This window comes from Leptosomus discolor, chromosome 1 (genome assembly GCF_034619465.1).
Source record: "Leptosomus discolor isolate bLepDis1 chromosome 1, bLepDis1.hap2, whole genome shotgun sequence".
Taxonomy (NCBI): domain Eukaryota; kingdom Metazoa; phylum Chordata; class Aves; order Leptosomiformes; family Leptosomidae; genus Leptosomus; species Leptosomus discolor.
In genome coordinates, this window is record NC_141391.1 from 120195133 (window position 1) to 120211447 (window position 16315).

A 16315-nucleotide genomic window follows, 5' to 3' on the forward strand; every position below is an offset into this window, starting at 1 on the left:
CTGGAGACTGTAGTTACTTTTCTTATGAACTTGGATGTTATAAAAACAGTCTTGAAATCGACTGTAGTGTGCCCCGGTGATAAATAATGTTGCATTTCATGACAGTTACTGTATTTACTTTGTTCTATTCTGGTTTATGCAAATAAATTCTTCACAAAAGAAAATAAAATTATAAAGTAAGCGCTTCTTACAAAGGGAAAAATATCTCATGGCAATCAAGCCATTTGAGAACTTCTCTGCAAATGGCCTGGACTTATGCTGAAAGAAATAAAATTCTGCTAATGAGAACGATGTTGTTTCTCAGCTTTGAAAGTTAAAAAGAAAAACTGGAAGCTGAAGTATCTGCAATTCCAACTCTAAATAAGATCTTTCTTTAACTCTTGGAATAGAAGCCAAAACTTGGTCTCTCTCTCTCTTTTTTTTTTTTTTTTTTTTTTTTAGTTTGAAACCACAGAAAGCTGATACCCAACCTTCAGCAACCTATTACCAGAAAGTAAAATGGCATGATGAGGCTAATGAAATACGGGGGTGGGAGGTGGGGGTGTCCGTATTTTTCTTTATTAAAAAAATGGTACAAGGCCATTGCACTTATCATGAATTTAGGTTTTTTGTTGTTGTTGCAGGTTTTTTTTTTTAATAGAAATCTCATCATTTGAAATAACATAGTAAAACTGCTAGTTTCAAAAGAAAGGGGGCGGGGGGGGGAAGTCTTTCTCCTTCAGTGATGATCTGAGTAGAAATTAGCACACTTCATGTCAAGTTAAAAGCTGTTTTTAAAATGTACCAAAACACAGCACCATTATGATCATATTGAATTTTTTAGGTGAATGCAATGCAGACACCATTATCGAAACAACACATCTAAAGAATATCACAGTGCTCCACATTTTAAAAAGATATTTCTTTCTGGTAACAATTCATAACAAGAGACAGGCATAAATACAATTCTGAAGTAATACACGTGATCTCTATTTTTTCAAATCATTGCCCCCGTTTTTTTAGTCCACTACACCTTTTTTTAGTTACAACTTCCATTTCAAATGCATGTTTAATGCAAGCAGCTGAAGATAGTGAGCGGATGAAACACGAGTCAAAGCTAGCTAAAGTACAGGAAAAGTACATTCTACCCTTGACTACTCACACACTGCTTCTGAAGACAACAACAAAACTCTTGTATTATATTCAGAAAGCAGTACTAAACAATGCTGTCATCAGTTTAACAATATTCATATAATTAAAACACTCATCTGGCATATCTCACAGCTTTTTATTACTAAAAGAAATACCTATCAGAAAGGGGGGGGAGAGTACAGTACAAATATATTTTTCATCATGTTCAGATTTCGTGTAAAAGCAGCACCCACAGGCTGAAGAAACCACCATTGCATTGTGATTCAAGGCTCTGTGAACAAAGATATTTTAGTTCAAAGGAGGCAGATTTTTAAATGCCCCTCTACAAAGCAAAATCATTCACTTTACAGTAATAAAAATAAATTCAAATAGTTTTATTCTAGTAGGAAGAAATCAAAAAGTCAAAAAATGAGAAATAGCACATGCTGGATTACAGAAAATTGGAGGGGAAGAGAAAAACTTAGAAAAGCTGTATTTTTTTTAAAACTCATTATTTTGAAAAAAAGGAGAATCAAATGAAACAAATATACTTTCAGTGCACCCCAAGAGAAAATATCTTAGTGACGGGGGGGGGGGGGGGGGGGAAGAGTATATTAACAAAAATTACTTTCTCAATTAAGCCATTCAGTCTAAAACGAAACAAAGTCTATAATTCACAGAAACAGAATCCCAACTGGTTCATTTGACTTTCAATCGCCAAAATAGTCTGCTTGTATTTCAGACCTGATACACAAGTCGTGAAAGGCAGAGTGACAATAGGAAATATGTGAAGACTTAAGGAGACCAGAGCTAAGGCAAAACATAGATAAATCTTGGTTTTAACAGAATGCATTGTTTTAAGAAGTACTAAGGAAATTCCACTGCTAATGAATAGTAAAAAAGAAAGTGTATAATAGCATAACACTAAACATGCCTGTTTTCATTTAGAAAAATGTACTTAATTTTTTATTTTACAAAGATACCTTTCAGTTTCAATCTTTTGTCTCATATCGATTGTTTGATATCATTTGTTTTACTTTAAAGCTCTTACAACCACCTGGTGATTTTGGTAATACTCCCCACTTCAAATACAGTATCATTTAGAAGGTGACAAGGTAAGTTTGGTGTCTCAGACAAAAAATGAATACAGACTTAAGATGTCAATCAGTATCAAAAGAGAACTAAACTTAAGTTGTTCCACAAATTTTTGTATTTGTTGACCAGTTTCAATTTTTGATGGCTCAGCTGTTCTAAGATTTGGCAGTAGTGTGAACGTAAGAGACACACGTAGGGAAGAGAAACGCTCTGTGGGCCCAGCTGAGGGGAAGACTGAAGCGTGACAGCAGGAAACCCACTGGCATTAAGGATTTACTGCAAAAAGCCTTCAATCACAGGACGCAATTAACCACAAGACACAAAGCTGCAGGAAAACAAACCTCATTATTTCCACTGTTCATGGAAATACTTATTAATCTTCAAAACATCTTCCTTATAAACAGAGAAATTTCCCTTTCACAGTGGCCTGAATAACTGACTCCTGAATGCAGTTTACTTGAATGCACCTTCACCACAGGCAAGATGCAACTGCAGAAGTTATGCTCTACCTTTATCTAGTCACAAGGGATATCCAAATGCTTATTTAGTCAGACTCTTCTGCAGTCACTGTGTCCGTGAGTACTGCACTCAGTGCTGAGGCCCCCAACATAAGACAGACACGGACCTGCCCCAGCGGGTTCAGAGGAGAGCCATGAAGGTGATGAGGGGGCTGGAGCACCTCCCCTGCGAGGACAGGCTGAGAGAACTGGGGTCGTTCAGCCTGGAGAAGGCTCCGGGGACACCTTATAGTGGCCTTCCAGTGCTTAAAGGGGGCCTACAGGAAAGGTGGGGAGGGACTCTTGATTGAGGAGTGCAGTGACAAGACCAGGGGTAACAGTTTCAAACTGAAAGAGGGGAGATTTAGATTAGATCTTAGGAAGAATTTCCTTACTGTGAGGGTGGTGAGACACTGGCACAGGTTGCCCAGAGAAGCTGTGGCTGCCCCCGCCCTGGGGGGCCAAGTGTTCAAGGCCAGGCTGGATGGGGCTTGGAGCAGCCTGGTCTGGTGGAAGGTGTCCCTGCCCATGGCAGGGGGGATGGGACGAGGTGACCTTTAAGGTCCCTTCCAACCCAAATCATTCTGTGTGATGATATCCCACAAAAAAAGGCCAAAAAGTTTATAAGTGCTACACATTAGCAGACTACTGAAACAAGAACAAATGCAGCCAGGGAGACTGTCACTGTCAAGGGTAGGCAGTAATACAGTCTAACGTGACAAACTACTTTCAGGCCTTTGAAATATAAGGAGACATTTTCCTCATTTTCAATTGGAGTTTTGGATTCTAACCCAATTTTGGTTGATGGAAAAAACTCTCATGCATGCTTCTAGCCTTCCCAGCACAACACAAAATAGTACAGAAGCAGAGAACTTTACCCTTCTCTCCTCTAGTACTTAAGAACCAGTTTCCACTACTGAGATAAACAGCTTGCTTTGTTCAAATGATCATGAGAGTGACCACTACAAAAAAGTGGTTATTCACACCAGTTTTTCAAAGCACTTCAGTATATAGTCAGCAGCTCAAGTTCGCGGCCAAAAGTTTAAGGTACTGAACATGGCCAGCTCTCAAAGAAGTCAGATGTTTCTGAAGAAACTTGGGGACCTAGAAAAGTGTCACAATCAAAGACAGTATCTTGATTTCCCAACCAGTCTTTTAAAATTTTGACCACAATCTACTAAATTCGGTCACATGCAGAATACATTGCAGTTGGGTTTTTTTATTTTTTTGGGGTTTTTTTGTCTCTTTTTTTTTTCTATAATTATCTGTTACATGACAGTTATAAATGCCAGAGCATTCTCTTCTCTAGCTACAAGCAAAGCAAGATAAGCATGGTTCCCCTTTTAGTTTTCTACTGACTACGTAAAAAAAAAGTGCCCAAAAATTTCAAGCCTGTAAATACTAGTAATAAACATGTCAAGTCACAAGTTGGGTAACTGCAGAATGATGTACTGTGATTATGTTCACGAATTATTTTTTCAAGCTTCCCAAGGAACATGGAGCTAGAGTCAAATTAGATACATCTTACTAAAAAAAAATTATGCTGAAACCAATACAACTACTCGCATGAATACGCGGAGCGGGATTTAGACTGTACTCTTTTTGTTCTGTATGAATTATCCATAACATTTCTATTGTATATTATTAAAGTGACTTGCTTTTTTATCCTCCCAACCCCCACATCTGTGCTGCTGTAATTTACGTGAATTGCAGTTAATGATCACTTGCGTTATGCTTAATCAGCATATCAATAACATACTCTGCACAGACTAAGCAGCTCTTCTTTCTCTCCTCTTTAATGAAACCTATAGAAATGGAACCGGTATTTGACTGATTGGCATTACAAAAAGGTTGCCTAGGCAGGTGCTGGAGATGGCAGTACAGGATACAGGCCTTGTGGCTGCTGTCAATCATGCTCAAGCATCAGCAAAGCCCGCTATTATATTTTTTAATTCCATTGCCTTGCTATCTAGAGGGGCCAATGTTTTGTACTTAAGGGATTTTAATGAGCTTGACCAGATCGGTATTACTGATGCCAAGACTGTGGCTGTGTGGGATGGTTCAAGGATAGATCACATTCTTACAGGGTGATATTAACCATGGTCTAAAACACTGCCATTAGAGTGTTGTTATGTGGGACACAAATCTTCGAATACAAATGAGCTGTAAATCTTAACATGAATATTCAGGAATTTCTGGAAAGCTGTTATTATATATGTCCAAGTCAAGGCAAGACCTAAAAGAGTGAAGAAGAACCATTGAACACTGAAAATGTCAACCAATCAATTTGGGTCATTTTTCCAGAAATCAATCAATATCATGTATCGATATGATAAAATTATTAACCTAGTAAGAGGTTGATTAAACACTTTGGCTAAATTATTTTTTAAAATTCTGTAAGTCATTGGCTTTAGTATACTGATATTTATGGCTTCAGAGGAGAACACTGCTGCATGCTGGAGAAGAACTGGCACAGCACCAATATTCTCATTTGTGAATCACAGCCTCAAGTGTAGCTCTATTAGCTTTACCTCGTAAATCATCCCACGCTATTAGCAATCTTTCAATATGATGTGACATCTTTATTATAATGTTTTTCTGCTAAAGTTTAAGTTCATATTTTAGTTAGCTCAGAGACAGATGCAGCCGTATTTACCAGGTTTAATTAATTCACTATAAATAAAGGGCTGTAAAAAGAAGACATCTCTCTCACAAGAAGTTAAAGTTGTCATAATTTTACAGCAAAACGCCAATTCAGATAAGATAAATGTTACTATTTTGTACTTTACATTCATGTTTCAATATGTAAGCTTAAAATTTCACAGTATTTTGAAGGCTACAGCTCAGAGTCTCAGTTTTCTTATAAAAACATTCACAATACATGATCTACATTAATTTACTATCATGTGATTTTTAACTAAGAATTTCATTAACTTGTAAGAACACCAGTAAAATTCCATGATTTACTTCGCCTTCGATATCCATGGATATTACAGTAAACAGGAACAGCATGCAGAGACACACATAAACAAGTTGTGCTGGATTTACCTGACAAAAACTTGCAGAAGCTAATAAAATTGCTTTGAGGCATCTAGGGCCCCTTTTTGGTGGGGTAATGTAGCACATATGTTTTTCTTATAGCCCCCAAGATACCCTGTATCATTCCCTACCAACTGCTGTAGGCATCCAAGGCAAGACAGGCACAGCTGCAGGGAGCAGAGCAGCAGATCTGCACAGCTGCAAGGAGATGAACAGAGCAGAAGAGTAAAGCAGAGGAAAGCAGGGCAGCTGGGAGAGAGAGGAAAAAAAAAGGCTTTGCAAAAAAAAAAAAAAAAAAAAGGAGAAAAAAATGCAAGCAAAGACAAAAAAAAATGATGAGCTAGGAATTGCTGGAGAGTTCCCTCTTGGACATCCTGTTTATAAAGGTTTCTTATTGGGAAAAGTCAGCAGGAACAGCCACTAGAAAGAAACATGAACCCTCTTCCCACTTCTTCCCCATGAGAATGGAACAATTTGTTCAGAGACATAGAGAGAGACCCACGTATCAACTCAAAAAAAATAAACTAAGCCTTAATCCTTAAATACTGCAAAACACCTGCATAACAGTTAATATCAAGAAGGCACTACTTAAATGTTAACAACTGAATCCCCTAAGGCAGAGGTGCAAAAGTACTGTTACCACTGATCTCTGTAAAAGTGATAAAGGTGAAGTAACAGCTTGCCCAAAGCCACAAAAGAATCAAAAAGCAGATGTTCACGGTACTACAGACCAATAAGTAAATACCTGCCAACACTGAGAACTCAAAATGCAGTTGGTTTGGAAAAAGGACAGTTGCTGGACTCTAAGCTAGCAACTCCTTGCCCTTATCAAGACTAGAGACAACGTTTCCCAGAGACTTTGAAGTGGCGGTACTCTCTGGCAGCTGTTTACTCGTTGGGTAGAAGACACAGGCAGAGACACACTAAAACTTCTAGGAGTTGTCACCCTAAAGGTAGAAAATGAAAATAAGACTGTCAGAGAGGAAGAAAACAAAGCCCCTTAAGGGTAAGCACAAGTGACAGGACAACAAGAGAAGGAGCCACAGGTCTCTGTCCACCTTCTTCCAGCAAAGACTTGATGGCACAGCCTTCTCTGAGGGTGAGGGAAGCTCCAGACACCAGGGCTTCAGCCTGCCAAGTGGCCTTTTTTGTTCGGGGGACAGAATGCAGGAATGCAAGAGTCTTCTTGCATATCTGCGCTATGCAATGTAGAAAGAGAGTAATGGGTTGCTCCTACACAAAAACACACATACACATTCCACAGAGACAAGAAGTTGAAGAGTGACCAGGTATCAGCACCACCGGGCAGCTATCCACTGATATTAAGTCATCAAAAATTTTAAAAAGAGACTGTTGGCGAATGCTATGTAAACATGATGGAGTTAACAAGTTCGAAAGCACAGATGCTCTAAGACTGCAGTTCTGCTTCTCCAAATAGAACGTTTAGTTTCATTAATCTGGATACAAAGTAATTACAAAAAAAAAAAAAAAAGAGAACACGAACCACCAACCAACCCTCAAGAACATTATTTAGACATTTCTTTAGTAACATTTTAACTGATAAGGAACAGTACTTGAACAATTCAGCACAAAAGTTACCAAATAAGTACTTACATCACCGGCTTACATCCACATATTTTTCACCTTCCACGACTTCAATCTAAATAAATTACCAAGTAACACTATGAAACAGTCCCATAATATCTTTTAGAAATACACATTGTTATAGAAGAAGGAAGAGTACCTAAAAAGGATCATTTTTTTGTTCAATGCACCTCTTGCTTTCATTTTCTCCAATAAGGGTGAGCTCTTCCTGAGGATTACATGCAGCGCAATGTATGTTCTAAAGAGAAGGCACCGTAGCTATGGAAGCTACATATCGCAAGTTTAGAGCAGACTATTTTTGAAGCTCCAAAGAACCAGCACTATTGCACGGTATCCTCTGAAGAGGAAAGAATGGTTAAATAGCACACTGGTCTGTAGCAGCACTTTTCCATTTCACGGTCTAGTGAACTCACCCCATGTGATGGGTAGGAGATCCAGCCCAGCTCCCCTTGAATTGTTTTTGAATCCAGCAGATTAACTACAAAAGAAGATAAAATGAAGAGGAATGAGTTTCATTTGCCTCTGTCCAGTTAACCTCAGTTACCCGCACCAAAAGACGTGTTTATTTGGCGACCTCGTGAGCAGTTGATTTGTTCAGGTGGCCTGGCAGTTAGCTACAAAGAAGAAAAAGACAGACAAACAAAAAGGATCTTCTTGTTTACCTTAAAACATGGTATGAACAGCAGACAGAACTTTTCAAAACAAAAAAAAAAAAGTGACAAAAACCAAACAATGGCTCCCTGACCAAATTAATTGCAGCAGGGGGTGGGAACAGAGTGCTTCTATCAGCTTCACAAACCACAGTGTTTTCCCCTTGGACGCCTGAAATTTGGGTCAATGCATCTAACTACATAGGTGAGATCTGAATATTTTAATCATTATTTGATTAAAGGCCTGTATTTGGCATATATAATTTTTTCAGAATACAGGAATAAATAATGAACACTGATTAAAGTCTTTCCTGCAGTTTGTTCTTTCTTCTAATTTGTTCTCAAATTGTTTTGCAGTAGCGAATTGTTTTCTAAATGTCATGTGTAACATATTAGATACAAAAGTAATTATTTACAATGTTACAAGTTCAGACAAACCTACTCTTAAAGAGGGCCATCAATTAATTGCTAATCTTGCTGTTATCTTATTTTTTTTAGAGGCATGCAACACTTTTCAGAGTAAGAAGGAAGATTTTATTTGTAAACAGTCTGATACAGGCATTTTCCAGTCAATCAAATCACAGTGGGTTTATACCCATTTTGAAACAAGACAAGCATTTAAATAAACAAACAAATGTAAATGAAAGGTGTTTTTTCTTTGTATTTACGTATTTGGTTTTTACAAGCACGGAAATAAATTCTGTTCATTATCCTGGCCATATAGTCTCCAAGTGCTTAATCACACAGTTCCCTAACTCTTTATTAACATGAAGCCAAACAGGTGAATTGATACAAAGTATCATAGAAAAAAAAAGCCTCTATATAAATACAAACCAATGAAGTATTAGCACACAACATGACAACGCTGCTCGCAACTGCACCAATCTGTGCACCTTCAATATTAATTATCTGCAATTTGGATTTACTTTCATTGTCCATGTGTGTGTGTGTCCCCTTTTTTTTTCCCTTCAATATAGAAATTACTGACAATGCGACAAGAAATAAATCCCATGATATGCAAGGGAATTTTAACACCCAAGAATGATAGATCTATTAGAGGTGGCCACTGTAGTAGTCTGAACAGCTTCAGCTTCTATTTGTAAACCTGACAGGTTGTCACTGCTCCAGAAACAGATTGTCTGGGTATTAGTGCTCAGAGAAAATAAAACAATAGGACTAAGAAGGGAAAAAAAATGAGGGAAATTATATATGAATCTGCTTAGTTAAGCTATTTGTATTATTTCATCATTCTCCTTTTAATTGCTGTTTAATTTTGGACATCACTTTAAAAAGAAGAGAGCTATGAAGGTATATTTTTTCCTGCTGTTGGGTTATAAAGAAGGAGACACAGTAGGGTAAAACAGGTGTACAGTATTAGAAATAAGATCATGTTATAAACAACCAGAAATACACAAATTTGTGTACGTTTATGCGCACACACATTTGTATTGTGTATGTGTATATGTGACGTGCTATACTACCATGAATGAGCTGCCTACATCAATAAACAAAATCTCTTCACTAATCTTATAGAAATAACATAATCCAGTATTACATACTTCTTAGCTCTGAATTCATCAATAATTAAATTCTCAATCACCTACACAAAGAAAACTCAGTCAGCCCTTCATTCAGTGCGCAGGGCCCTAGGCAGACTAATCTGAAGCAAGGTTTGCATCTATAAAAAGGACATACTAATAAAAATTCAAAACGAAAAAGTACACTTCTTGCTTTTGCAACTACAAATTCCCACAGATTATGGATCTCCTGGGATAAGACAGATATGTTTGCTGTGCATCTGCAATACATGGTGGTGAAGGCAGTATGACTTCTGAGGTAAATTACTTGGCAATAAATTGCTAAGGCAAATCACTCAGGAGTAAACTTAAGTAATACATTTATTCTTTAAGAATGAGCTTCTTGAAAACACAATTGCAGCCACTTTGAAATTTATTAATTCAGTCCAAATTCATAAGTCTCATCTGGAAAAAATAAACAGGCAATAGACTCACAACCTGGTGGTACTTTACTTCTCCAAACTTGCCAAGCAGCCTAGCAGTTACAGCACACCCTCAAGGTGCAGAAGATGAGCATTCAGCATCACTGTGCTTATCCCTCTATGCCAACTCCATAACGGCCAACTCCCTGCTGCCTGCCTGTCTTTCAGAGCAGGTTTAACAGGTTACCAGGCACTCCTACAGGAAGCGCTCACAGGCATTACAGACAGGGCCATGGCAGGCAACTACATACTCAGTACAAGCCACATGTGCCCCACGACAGCTAGATGCCTCGGCCATGGGGCAACTTGTGTTGCAATACATTGGGATCAAATCTACAACAGTAAGAATATATTTTCAGCCTCTCTCCTTCATTCCATCTTCCTTCTGTTCCTCAACTCCTTCAAACTGGCACTGCTACTTTTCCATGCTCACATATGTTTCACTACATTTTAGAAATCCTTGAAGGGAGGTTTTCACACTAACTACAGTAGGCTTCTAGCTCAGATGCAAGTCAGAGAATGCAAGTAGGTACCTAAAGAGTGGTATGAATGCTCCCATTACTGACAAAAAAAAAAAATCAAAAGCAAAGCTATGCTCCAGGCCTGTAACTTTGCGCTAAACATATTTGTACGCTTTCATACTGCACAATCTTCGACTTCCTCCATCTTCATTTCTGCAAGAAGGAACAAAGCTTGTCATGTCAAGTAACTATTTAATATCTAGCACAGTAAGATCAGAAAATCTGAAGTTCTTTCACTTATCTAGCCACATGGTCTTCAGTGATTATAAAGATGACTTGTTTTTCTTCTTTGGTGGGTTTTTTTGGTGAAATGCCGAGAAATAAAAGACGGGGGGGGGGGGGGGGGGGGGGGCAGGGAGAAGAAAGAAAACTAGATAATTGTCACTTTGCTTGTATACCTTTATCATTTCTCTAGTAAGAATTATATTACAGGCAAGCAGCAACACAGGGCAGACTGCCCGAATGCTGAAATTGTTTAGAATCCAACTGAAATTCACACATACACTACTTTTTCCCTATTAAAATTTTGGAAAAAAAATGCTTTTCACCGAAAGGGTACTGTTCTTTAATAGTATCTAAAATACAAAACATCCTCCTTTCCGGTAGTTACCTGAAAAAACTGCTTCCCTCTCCTTGGAAAAAGCTTCTATGACAGTCATTTTTCCTATGACTTCAAGAGAGAATTGTACACCTCAACAGAGTGCAAGCAATTAATACAAAACTTACAGGCTGCAATGATCATGGTCTCTAGACAAAAATGACAGGGAAGGGTAGTGTTACATATTGTCATTGTATGTCCTAACAAATATGACAACTTAATCTGGAAATTGATGGAGAAAATAGCATTTCCCTACACTAAGACTGAAGAAATACATAAAGAATGGATTCGATATTCATTGTCTGTTTGTTTGGTTTTTTTTCATGGATATGTAGGGGTAGGTAAAATGCAAAAAGGAAACTTTACACAAGCACTTGATTCATACAGTGACTCACTTCAATTTCTTTCAACCCTGATATATCCTCTAGTGTAACAAAAGGCAACACTTGTTTCACAAATGTGACCTGACCCATTCATGAAGTGTATCATGAAGACATATTCAGTCAGATCAGCAGCAGCAGGCATGTATCAGCGTGACCCTCACATTTTTCCACATGCAATTAAAGTTAAATGACAGCCGACATTTAAACATAGTACAAATGCCTATAGACACATGTTTACAAAATGAAAGATGGAACTGGAGAGAAGACCATTCTAACCTCTCTTGTGGCACTGTCCAGTGTGAGGTGTGTAGCCCTAGCCACACTAGCATGAAGGGAATCATACAACTTAAGAAGAGACAAAACCGAAACAACACAACAACAACAAAAAAAAGGTCAAGCTACTTCGTGTGGCAACACACTTTCTTTCATTGCAAGTATAACAGCCAGGTAGTCCAAAGCAACTGGCCCAGTGAAGAGCATGGCTGTGCAAGCTGGTCCTGACTTTGGAGGCTGATTACCCACAACTCTCATGTTCTTAAATGGGGTATTGGGGAACAGAAGAGGAAAGGTTGGCATATAATGTCCCAAAAATAAAGCTAATAACTCTTCTTCCCTCCTATTACTGCTGTCTGGAAGAAAGTGAAGAGGTAGTTTTACAAGTCAGTCCATATGCAAGAGAAACAGGATTTCCAAGCTCTTTCTGAAGCTTATGCATTTCTGACACAACTCATTTGCTCTTCTTGTACCTCCTCCTCCTGCAAAACTGTGTGAGTATCATTCAGCTAGCTCTTACAGAAATCTCTGAGGTTGACCGGCTGGTTACTAAAAGAATGACTCTTAAACTAGCTGAACAGTTCTGTTGCTATCAGTGATTCACTCCTACAGAATGCCTTGAGAAGGATCACTGGTTAAGCTAAGGAGACAGAATGGAGTTCTCATAAAACAACTTTAAGTAAATAAATGAAGTTCTGTCTAATAATCTCACTATGCTGCACTGTTCCCATCACGTAATTAACTCACTTTAAAACTAGTGGTATGAGGGAGAATTTACTGGTTTTAAAATACTGCAGTGCTATACAAATTGAGCAAACATCACTTCTGGATCTGAAAAATCAGTGACTTGGTCCTTCCGTACAACACGCTTGCTCATCATACAGTACACTGTAGTTATTCCTGCCAAGAGCAAGCATACTGGCAAAATGCTGATTAAGAACATGTTCTCTTCTTAGGTGTCTCCTTCCCAACTGTTCTGGCCTTCCCCATTCACAACCGCAAGAGAAAGCATTATTAGTTCCCTCAGTATGCACTTCTGCACAGGTTGTAAAGATGTTCTTTTCAGCAACTGGAACAGGGACGTGGACATGAAATGCAAAGCTCACTCATTCTCCTTTTCGCGGCATCACAGAGGACAAATGAAGGCTTGGGTGGAATTTGACACACAGGCCTGCTCATGCTACCAGAAACTGCTTCCAGTTTGAAAGCGATGGCAGAGGGCCTGCCGCGAGGCTCACTAACAGCCAGGTTCATCAGGAGTAACGTCATTGAAAGAAAGAGAACTGTAAAACTAACAAGACAACTGAGTACAGTCTGGAAGCAGCAGCATTTCCAGAAACACGTGGAATAACGACTGCTACAAGGTACTGAACACAAGATAAATACCTCCCCCAGTAAAAAATAAGCAAACAAATGTTGTGCCAGGTAGAACCACCCCAAGATCCCCCTCACTGCCTAAGAAACGGTGAGGAAAGCCTGCTAGGAAGCAACTTGCAATATCTGAAGAACCCACAAACAACTTCACCACTGGAAAGCATTTCCAAATCATATTCTTTACAAAGAAAGGACAGAGCAATAGGCAATGATAGCCAAATATTTTTTCTTCAATTAATTAACATTTCCAATTAAAAGTTTTTTAAAAACCCCAAAATAAACCAAAGAAGAAGAAACCACCACTGTTTTGTATTTTCCTGTTTGGCATCAAACTGTCAGTTTAGAAATACGTTAGTTATTAAAAAAATGCCAACAAATGGGGAAAATTAAATTTGCTATGCAACCAAAAAAAAAAAAGTGAATGCCCATAATTGAAACGTGTCATATAATCCTGAGCAGCAAACAAGATACTTTGCGGCAGGAAGTCAGCCAGAACTTGGTTTTGGGGTGGGACAGAGTGGAGTCAGCACAAACCCTGACATACATTTTTAGAGTGGTGGCGTCTTAACAGCAAAGGGGACTTGCACCTGCATTTTCATCCATCTACGAGTGCAGATCTGAGTATTCCCAACTCTTCTTTCCCCCAGCAGTGGCAAAAGTGAAATAAGAGCAGCAGCAGACCAGCTTTGTGTCTTTGCTTTATTCTAACAGTAGAAGCAACATCTACAGACAGACAGGCTGGGCCCAGGCAAGGCCGAAGTTGCACCTTGGTACATTCACCATAACTGCCAATTAGGATCAGCTATCATGCTGATGTTGCTGAGATCACTCTGAAATTTGCTAAGGTAGACCATGACATCTTCAGGAAGGGACAATAAATAAATTAATAAGTAAAATGAGTAGATCAGAAACCACTCCATGAAGCAATGCTAACAAATGCAATACTGCCTTCATGGAAGGGTGTCCAACAGTGAAGCCTGGTTTTAAGCAGCAGACCTGGGGCCTGATTTGCTGCTTGTCCATTAACAAACATCAAGTCTCCTGTGACTTTAGGGTCCTGCGTTTCCCCTCAAGTGTTGTAGTGAAGACATTATTATTGCTTGAAGAAAACAACCTTAGCATAAGAGAGATCTTCTAGGTCCCCATCTACTAACTCTGCTTTTACAGCTTTGTCTCCCTTCAGCCTGGGACACCCTAGGAAGCAAAAGCGACACTAAGCTACACAGAGTAGTCTCCTAAATACAGTCAATAGAACATACTTTGTAATGCATACCCAACCCAAGTGCCAACAAAGTTTGGCTCATTTGCTACATAACTCTTTTCCAAATGCAAGATTTCTCAGAGAGATTTCTGCTACAGCTCAAAGCCAGACTACAGTCCTTCGAGAGGAACAATGCTGTGAGGTCTGCACTTCCAACCCTTCTTGCCTGTGCTGTTATACTGTACAATACAAATATGATTTTGTGCAGAACATTCCAAATTTGGCAACTGTCATGTTCAATCTGTGGTTAAATTGCTGACTGAAGAACTCCACCAGGGTGGGGGCAGGAGATGAACAGACAAGGGAAAACCAAAATGAATTAAAATACATTTGTTCCAATATTGAACATAGGAATCTTCACAAAAGATGACTGGATAGCCCAAGCCTTCATTATTTTCATTTAAAAGTTCAGTAAATAACTATTTCCAAAATTAAGAGATTATATTACAAATTTCAGATTAAAAGACAAAAGACTAGCAATACACGTAAAGTTACCCTATAGATTATTGCTTCTATAGAACATACAAGGTTCCTACATCAATTTGTGTTATTTGGCAAATTCTATTTTTATGGCACTTGCCCTCAGCTTTTGAAGAGGAACAGTTTCATTTTCCTCCCAGATTTTACTCTTCTCATCAAACACACTCCCCAAGACGATCTGAGACTGGATTTAGATACTTCTGTTTTTCCTACAGATGAATACTGAAGTAGGCAAAGCAGGAACCTTACTGCAAGTTTCTCTCAAAAGGCTGCCACGAAGGAGGGAACACAGGACAGCAATAAGCAATGCAGGAATGCCCATAAATAAAAGCATGGATTGTAAACTGTAAACCAGAGCCGAGCAGGGAGGCTCTACAACACCATAGCAGCCCTCTCCCTGCTTGCTGCACACAGCATGAATTTCAATACTGCTAGGGATCAGCAGCACTCCTGTGCCCCCTTCACGGTGGCTAAGACTCTACCAGCCAGCAGCCACAGCTGTATGTGCACCTCAGCCCAGCCAACCTGGCTCTCATCACCTGCGCTCAACACCAAGCAGAAGCTCTCCAGCAGTCTTCGTCCTTTCACCAAGTATGGAGCCTGCACGCGCAAAAGGGACAACGCTATCCTAAGTCTCCCAGACAGACAGGACAATGACAGTCAGGTCAGAAAAAAGCAGCCTCACATGAGAGGTTTCAGAGAGCAAAACTGCAGAACTATGCTGTTCTTAGCAAACAAAACTGGAACTGATTTCAAAGTGGAACAGAAAACAAGTAAACATTTTGTTGCTAGAAATCTCAGGAGTGTTCACCTAACACCAAAAGCCATTCCACTCCATCCTATTGTGGAGGGACTCCAAGTGATAGCTGAGGCAAGGCAGCGTAGATAAAGCTTTCATCTTACCCTCTCGTCAGTCTGTATCGAGCCCATACAGGTATGCAGGTACACTCAAACCTCCTAACTTAGCCCCTTGCAGAAGTTATTCTGGCTACTGTAAAGAGAAAACAAAGACAAACCATTTCCGCACCAATGATGACATAAGAACTAGCAGCTCTTTTTGTAGGAGTGAGGTGACAAAGCTGTACACTGCTTTTTCTCGGAGTACCTGCATTATGTTACAGACATCCATCCATTCTCATGAATGAACAGACAAAACAGATTTTATTTCTTTTTTTTATTAGTTTGAAACATGAGAGTTCTCTTGATATTGTTAAAGTGGTGTAACGCTCAATTTCCAAGTATGCAAAAACATATGACTGGTGGGCTGGAATGCAATGTTTATCAAAGGGGCCTAATAAGTTTTCAGTTTTATTAGGCTATTTCCTGTAAGTTGATATGTGCCAGTTCTTTTCTTTAAGACAAGGATACAAAAATTAAAAATGGATTAACCTAATGGGTTCCAAATTACTGTGTCGCTTTCACTTCTTTGC

General features: G+C 39.0%; 1 protein-coding gene across 1 annotated transcript in view; it reads right to left on the reverse strand.

Moving 5' to 3' along the window:
• The window catches only part of EPHA3 (EPH receptor A3), a 212935-nt gene extending 205116 nt beyond the window's left edge, over positions 1–7819 (reverse strand). The window contains exon 1 of the mRNA XM_086463339.1: positions 7760–7819. The gene's annotated coding sequence lies outside the window, so the exon portion shown is untranslated. The remainder of the gene's footprint in view (positions 1–7759) is intronic.
• Between the last annotated feature and the right edge of the window lie 8496 nt (positions 7820–16315).